The sequence below is a fragment of the Rhagoletis pomonella genome, unplaced genomic scaffold (genome assembly GCF_013731165.1).
Source record: "Rhagoletis pomonella isolate Grant_MI unplaced genomic scaffold, Rhpom_1.0 Rhpom_scaffold_00004, whole genome shotgun sequence".
Taxonomy (NCBI): Eukaryota; Metazoa; Arthropoda; class Insecta; order Diptera; family Tephritidae; genus Rhagoletis; species Rhagoletis pomonella.
Window position 1 is genome coordinate 69,731,774 of NW_023458558.1, and position 8,796 is coordinate 69,740,569.

Here is an 8,796-nt window from a genome sequence, read left to right on the forward strand (position 1 = left end):
AAAAATTGAAATATGCGTGTAAGAAGTTTATCTTGAGAGACATATTGCATCCCATGTTCTTATAGGCTGTTAAAAAGTTGCTGACCAACTCTTCATAGTATTCGGAAGAAGAAAATTTTCGGATCCAAGAAAATTTCGAACAACATTTCGAAAACATATCCATGCGGATTTTTCGATCGGATTAAGTTTTTCTCTATGCTGTTCTTCAGCCAATAGGTCTCTAATTTGTTGCCCTACAAATTTTCCTTTTTTATTTTGGCATCGCTTATTTTTGGGGATATCTGTTTTTTTTTTACTAGGACATTGTCTTTTAATTGTTAGTTGACCGCAAATATAACAAAAGTTATCAAAGTTACACATACATACGCTCTGGGCATCTTCTTACGATTTGTAGAAACGACAATCACAAAAAATACTATTGTAATGACAATAATAATTTAACGGAAATTTATCAGAAGCACACTTTGGTAAGCAAAATACGCGTTATCACTTCAGTAAATTTTTAAGGAAAACTGAGGGTGATTGAATAAAACTAAGTATGAGTTTTATATGAGGCTAGATATTAGTATCTAAAAAACAACTTAGTTTTGTTTAACAAAACCACTGTTTGTCAGTCTATCTATCAATATTGATCACAATCCAGATATCACAATAAATATTGAACATGTGACAGGCGCCCTGTGATAAATTCGCGAGTAGAGGTTAATTACACGGTGCTAAAAAAAGGTCATGAAATACACCCGAAACAAAACCTGGTGTCTCAAAAGAAAAAATTAATGTCAAAAATGGATTCGTCGATCCCAAAAACCCCCAGATACACATTTTGGCTAGTTTTTAATACAGCTGTTTCAACAGATGAGCCACTGTTTGAAAAACAAAACTATGTAGAGAGAAAAAATCGCTGGCTCGAAATTCATATTAGATATATGGTTTCTTGGGCAAAAATGCTTGAAATGATCCAAATAACCACAACCGCGATGTGGTTTTGATGCAAAAAATTTGACCCGCCCTAATGCGTATGTTACATACATTTATTACTACAAGTAATTTTTAGCAAAAAAAAACCGACTTAAAAAAAAATGTATATATATATTTTTCATGATCCAATGATCGGATCTAAACCAGATTAGTATGGGACCACCTCTGAGACGCTACATTTCCGATGCAAAAAGAATTATCGAAATCGGCTGACGTGGTCCAAAGTTATGCCGTAACATACAAAAAAAAACAATTATTCCGACGAACCGATAACCGCCTCCTTTTTTGGAAGTCGGATAAAAACAATAAAAACTATTTTACGCATTCACTTGATCCTTACAACTGTATAGCAAAACAACTTCGTCTAAAGACAGTTTTTCTATAAAAAAAAGGACATTCTCCACATACTACGAAAATACCTGGTATTTTTCAAAAGCACTGAATAAGGATGATAGCGTTGGTAATTCGTTTATATTTAGTACCGGCCCCGGACGATAATACATGTTTATATTATTAAAGGAAAAAATCTAACTAATAAAAGAAGTAATAACTGTTTATGTTTATTTTTTTTTGAGCTATTGTAGTAGACGACTACGAAATTCACGCAGGCTATACATGTATATACATACATATCGAGCCCTAACTGCCAAAAACGTAAGCCAAATTTTTTTTTCAAAATTTTCTTTTTGATGAAGAAATGCATCTACATAGATGCCCTAGGAATATTTCTGCCTCAAACAGAAAATTTTGAAAAAAATGTCGCTTACGTTATTTTGGCGGTTAGAGGTTTGAGATTTAAAAAATTACTCATATTTAGTCAGAGTTATACTATACTTAAAAAATAACAGGTCAGGCTTGTTAGGCACAAATGCAAAAATTTGACACAGAACCTGTTATTTTTAAAATTTTTCTTCTGTTATAGCTTGATATTTTTTTTTTTTCAATAAAAAAAATGGAATGACTAATTAATTTGTCAGAAACTATAAGTCCCATCGGAAAGTGATTACATATATACGATTTATGGAAAATTTTATTAGCTTTCATTAGCCGTATTTTATATTAAGATTTTTAAATTGGTTCGTAAGATATACGTGATTAAAAGAACCAAGTTTTTCGCTTTAAGCTGAATAACGGTAAATTAAAAATATCTCGAAAACGTATCCATGGAAAAAAATTAACTACATTTTCGGAATCACCGAGCAATTCTACATAGGAATTAAATAGTGGCATCTACAGAACATTTATCCTGTAAACCGAATAACGCAGCTGGGACCGAAGTTCAGCAGAAATAAAAAATAAGAATAAAAGTTTATATACATACATAACTATCTATATATGCGTTGATTTTTGGCGTTTTTTTACGGTGTCACCCATTTTCTTCCTTACAAGGTATATGTATTCGATTTTTGTTTTTATATGGAAGAAAATGAACAACACTGTCAACAAAAAAAAAAATGCCAAAAATCAACGGTAATGTGTATCGGTCTTGTAATTATGCAACTCAGTGTATTATCAACTTGTTTAACTTGTGTTTAGAGCAACTTTGAATTGTTTTTGCTTTTTTTAAAAATGTTAACTTATTCGTTATTTATGTGTGAAAATTAATATAAAACAAATTTTTTGTGTTTTCAATGTGGAGAATTTGTCCTCCTGGTGTGCTAAAAAATTCTGGTCACCTTATATTTATTTTAGTTCTCGACATACATATTAGATATTGGACAATAAATTTCATTTTCCACACTGCGTACCGCTGTCAGAATTTTTTAGGGTCTGTAATCGCTAGAACTGGACGTTTATAACTATGAATGAAAAATGTATGTACATAAATATAAAGAAATGTAAATGTGATTAAATTAGTTTACCTAATCTCTAATACATATGTTGATTGAATTGAACTGCAGATGCAAAACACCGCTAACTGTCAAGTTGGTACCTTTGAGAATGGAAGCTCCGCGTATGATATACTCTACATATGTACTTGTGTACAAATCGCAATAAAGGAGGGGAATGAATTTAAGTAGCTTAAGTAGTTACTTGAAATCGAGACAACACTTACACATACATATGTATTTGTATGCACACTTAAACTTCTATCACTGACGCCGCCTCTTGTTTATGTATTTTTACTCGTATACTTATGTATGTTTATATTTATATAATGCTTAAAGTGCGGATAGATCTATCAACATATGTACATATATACTGCATACATATGTGAATACGACACTTAGGCTTGTGTTTCAATTATTAAATTGCTCGTGCTTATTATCTTATTCTACATGCAATTGTCTTTTTTCACAATTCATTTTCCTGAGCATAGCCTTTCCATTAAGTTGTTTAGTCTCGCGCTAAACGTATGCGATTGCAAATATTCGTATGTTATTATTTGAAAGAACTTTAAAAAATATCCTCGAAAACGAGAACGCATTGAAACTTTTCTGTGATAACAAACGAAGCTGTGCAGAGTTCCTATTCTCATACCGTTAGCTACATATATATGTATCATTGGTGCTTCAGCGAAAAGATAAAGTGTAAATCTGTGTTTATCGAAGTTTTACAGTCTTATTATCAAAGTGAATATTTTAAAAGCCTTCAACGTGTATAAGTGAAGAAATTTTCGTCATCCCTTGCCGAAATTAGTTTGAAGACAACTCGATTTTGATGTTGTCTCATCGTTCTGAGGAACAAAAAAATTCCACCGCAGATTACGCCATTCTGAAATCCGTTAGTCCCCAAATCAAAGACAGGGTGTGACCGAAGTTTGTCTTCCCACAGTTGAGGTAAGATCTGATTGCCAATGTATGCGCTAAATACACATTCTAATGTATGCACATTTGTAATCATATGTATATATCGAACGCTTATAAGCAAACATGTGTATGTATGTAGGTAAAGTTAATCACTCAAGTATTTTATAAATCTCACGAAAAACAAAGTCTCTTCTCACAAGATATGCTTGTACGTCCCAAACCATTGTGAAACAGCAACAGTTGTGTTTTTTTTCTTTTTTTTTTAAGCGAAACTTTTTTGCGTTCGGTTGGGAATAAGTAAAAATGTCGATGCAATTCTAATTCCAAACGAAAGAGCGACAGAAGAGGTAGGGGATGACGGGAATGGCTGGCCACGAATAAAATTAAGATTAGGATTAAGATTAAAAAAATTTGTAGTCATTTTAAAATCTGAATACTCGAAAATTTTCAATAAAAGTACATAAAACTTCAAGAAAAACTGAACGAAAATCGTTCACGGTTTTTTTTTTTGCTCTAGCAGCGTAGTAAACTCTAGTTGCGGTCGAGAACAAAATTTGCCATCACCAGCCGTCAATCCAAATCACAAGCGTTAGCGAAAATGCTCTTCAAATAGCCCAGTAAAATTAGGCTTTTTCTTTAATAAAAAATTTGTAACGGCAATTTTTTGATGCAGTTTACTTCTATTTGACAAGTAGATCATGCCCCTAAATTTCATTCGGCAACATTCCGCCATCTTGGATTTAAAGTTTTTTTGGTTTTTTTTGCGATTTGCAAGCATATTTTACATTTTTCGTAAAAAATGGTTAAATACAATAGAATTTAATTACGCACATTTTTTATATAGAAGGTTTTTTAAAAATAGAATTTTTTATTATAAAAAATTAGCAAAAACTGCGAAACAATTTTACTTTTTCACGGTTTTTGCCATTTTTTGACAATTTCTGTTGAAATTACATAGCATATTGAAATTTCAAAGTTGTAGAGAATTTCATTTCTCGCAACTTTTAACCCTAGAACACACACCCGGGTACAAATGTATCCACTTTCAACTTTGAAGTGTTGTAACTTTTGAACCGCTATACCTCTATACCGCTAACTTCGGATCTAGGAAGATTATTTAGTTTTGAGTTCAAATTCAATTTGAACCAGATCGGACCATTGGTTCAGGAGCTACAGCCTTCCAAACACATTATATACGTAAACACACACCCGGGATACGTTTGTACCCCAATAGTAAAAATCCTCATAATAATAAAAAAAAAAACATTTTTTATATTATTTTTTTATTTGAAAAATTAAAAATATTCATTTCACACATTATATTATTGACTTTTATTATAAAAATTATAAAAATACATCTTATATCTAATTAAAATCATGGAAAATAGAGCAATTTGTTGATGTGACCGAATGTTCAAGACACATTGGCTTCTTACATTTGTCGCACAGCTTTCTGGTTTTTCTACGGCGTTTTTCCTCTTGTGCGTAACATAAATAGCAAGATCCGGACACAGGTTTTGGCGTGCGCGCTGCGGCAGATGTTGATGCTGCTGTTGACACCATTGATTCCACCGGTCGGTTGAAATATGCTTCAATAGCAATTTTAGTCGAAAAATTTCGCGTCACTTGACGATTTATGGCTCTGGCTTCAATAATGGGCATACACAATGCTTCAGCCAAGCTGCGCAGGATCTGCTTACGCTTGTTGTTTGTTCTCCAAGGCAACATAGGGTTATTCAAATCGTAGACAATGTAGGCTGCAAGAGCTGTAATGTCCAACATGTTGAAGAACATCGCTAGTGGCCATCGTTTTGTTTGTCTTTGTGTTGGATATTCCGCAAACATTTGGTCCATTCGATCAACACCACCTTTGGTACGATTATAATATTCAATTATTTCAGGTTTCCCACTGTCAGCTATTTCAGCATCATTATGCATGGTCGAAAGCAAAATTACTGCTTTATTTTTTTTGGGAACATAAGAGCACATTGTCACATTATTTTTGAAGCCAAATGTCGTTGAACCAATTGTCCTGTTTTGTTGCTTCATTTCTTGAGGAATATATGATTTGTTTTTGCGCAAAGTTCCAACGATCGTGAGTTTCCAGGTGAGAAGCAGTTCTGCAACAGGCAAGGTCGTAAACAAATTGTCCATTGTAATGTTTCGGCCACTTCCTTGGTATTTGGCAGACAAATCCTTCACCACTCGTTCGCCTTGGTTCGTTTCCCTACCAGTTTCTGCTTGGCCAGTATATATTTGTCCATGCAGTGGATATGCATTTGTGGCATCGCAAATCCACCAAACCTTGATACCATATTTAGCAGGTTTTGACGGTATGTACTGCGTAAACCGTGTGCGTCCACGGTAAGGAAATAATTGTTCATCAATCGTCAAGCATGAGCTGGGCTTGTAATGTGCAGCAAGATTATTGTTCATCATCGTCCACAACTCACTGATCGGTGCTGCTTTATCAGTTAGTAAGCGTGTTGCACGAGTGTTTTTATCGTCAAATCTTAGGAACCGCAATATCGAACAGAAACGGTTGACTCCCATTGTGGCGCGATATAAAGGATAGTTTTTGACGCTCCATAAATCTCGAACATGTTCTCCATTGCTATGGTTCGCACCAGTCATAATAAGTATGCCAAAAAATGCATACAGCTCTGTTATTGACACAGGCGTCCATGACTTAGGATTTGTGTTTGGATGCGCATTGTTGTAAGCATTATAAGTTTCTTTTGCTAACTTATTTGTGTGGCGCATAATTATATCAGCCATTTCAACGTTCATGAAACATTTGAATGTTTGCTCTATTGACAACATTTCAGTGCATCTAGCTGGTCCAGAACGTTCTCTTATAATATTTTGTCTGAGTACCTGACGACTTACATTTGGTTCTTTCATCCACTCAGTACCATCACGTGCAACAAATTTTTCGGCACTAGCAGGTAATTCATTATTTTCTTCTACTTCTTCTTCTTCATCGTCTTCTTCATCATCCTCATAGTCCGCAAAATCAGGTAATACTTCTGCGGCACTTTGCGAAACTTCAGCATCGTCATCAGCAATTTCAATGTCATTGATTTGAATTTCTTCTTCATCTTCTGAGTCAAAGTCATAGGGAGCGTCATCGTCACAAATTTCATCAAATAAAGATTGTATATATGATTCTCGCTGTTCCTCAGTTAGCCTGCATAATAAAAAAAATTAGTATATGTTTACATTGTTGCTTATTTTACATTTTTTACCTTCTATATGCTGCACTTGATAAATATTCGTTTCTTCTTGAAGTCATTTCGTATCCAGTTATTTATAGTTTCAGTTATATTTATTTTCACTTCTTACACTTTTGAGCACCAAAACAATAATGAAAATATCAACAGGCAGCATTTATAACAACACCTCGTGTGAAAACAACCCTTGCAGCTGCATATAAAATACAAAAACCAGTTATACCAGTGTATTTGCTACCTACGTACCCATACCTTGCGCGACCTTTTTGCACATATCTTTTGAACCAGGTAGAATATTTCAATGAAATAAAAACCAAAATGTGTATTCGTTGTTACTCTACAAGTATATTATTATAAATTATATTATTTTGTTTTGCATTTATCAGGACAACAACAAAAACAAAAATCCACTGTTGCATGTCCTGACTTTATTTGCCCATATCGCTGGAACCAGTAGGAATATTCGAATGAAACAAAAGACAAAATACTTGTTATATATTAAAATATACATTTCAAAAAAAAAATCATAGAAATCGGTTGAATAAGTATTAAAAAAACCGCAAAATAAGGTCCCGGGTACAAACGTATCCCGGGTGTGTGTTTACATGGTATTTTCTGGGTGTGTGTTCTAGGGTTAAACCAACATTTTATTTTTGTATGGCGCTTAGATCACGGCCGAGAACGTGCCAAACATAGCCCAATAAAATTACATAAATTTGGAAGGAACAAAAAATAAAATGTTTCTAACAGCGATTTTTTCATGTAGTTTACTTCTATTTGACACGTAAATCTGGGATCTACAGTTTCGCCCCTAAATTTCATTTGGGAACATTCCGCAATCTTGGATATTTTTTTTTTTTTGCTTTTTTGGCTTATTTTAAATTTTTCGTAAAAAAATGGTTAAATAGAAATATGTAGAGAATATAATTTCCCATATTTGTTATAACGAAGGTTTTTTAAAATAAATCACTTTTTATTGTAAAAAATTTGCAAAAACTGCGAAAAAGTTTTACATTGTCACGGTTTTTGCCATTTTTTAACAATTTCTACCACAACTTTTGAACCTACGACACTTACATATATCACGGCCGGGAACGCGATAAACATAGCGATATACGGGATGCACCGTAAAACTAATTTCCATACCACCGCACAGTAGTTACTGCCACAGGCCAAAATAAAAAAAATTTATGTAAAAATTTGTGAACCAAAATAGGCTTAGAAATCAGTTTTTTGTCCAAACTTCATGTTGTCATATATTTTTATTTTCATTCTAACGGTTGTTTCTGAAAAAAGCAACAAAAGTGTCATAAATTTTTCATTTTATTTGTACAGCGTCAGCACGCTGAAAATTTAATTGGATTTAACGTAATTAAAAAATTGTGAAAGGTCGAGTGAATTAAAATTGTATGCAATCGATATCTATACTTCTATACTAATTATATAAAGAGAAGCCCCCTTTTTTTGTAACAGGTAATCTCGTGAACGGCTGGTCCGATTTTCATGAAATTTTTTATATAAATAGCTTTCGGTAACCACCATGTTTTCGTGTAGGTGGACCAGGGACCGTTCTATTCGAAAAAATCTTATTATGGTCCGATTTGCTTAAACTTTGGTACGTAAGTAGCTTTTTAGCATATATTAGCATATGTTATCCATTTTTTCCGGGAAGTGGTCCAGGGACTGATCTATTCGAAAAAATCGTATTTACGGTCCGATTTGCTTAAAATTCAGTACACAGGTAGCTTTTTAGCATATATTAGCATATATGATCCATTTTTTCCGAGAAGTGGACCAGGGACCGATCTATTCGAAACAATCTTATTATGGTCCGA

General features: G+C 33.5%; 1 protein-coding gene across 2 annotated transcripts in view; it reads left to right on the top strand.

The window, feature by feature from the left end:
• The first annotated feature begins 3,295 nt into the window (after positions 1-3,295).
• Positions 3,296-8,796, top strand: part of LOC118738045 (carcinine transporter) — a 43,508-nt gene continuing 38,007 nt past the window's right edge. The window contains exons 1-2 of one of the 2 annotated variants that reach the window (XM_036468937.1): positions 3,296-3,509; positions 3,568-3,758. The gene's annotated coding sequence lies outside the window, so the exon portion shown is untranslated. Of the gene's footprint in view, positions 3,759-8,796 lie in introns of both variants that reach the window. The other variant, XM_036468936.1, reaches the window with a different exon arrangement.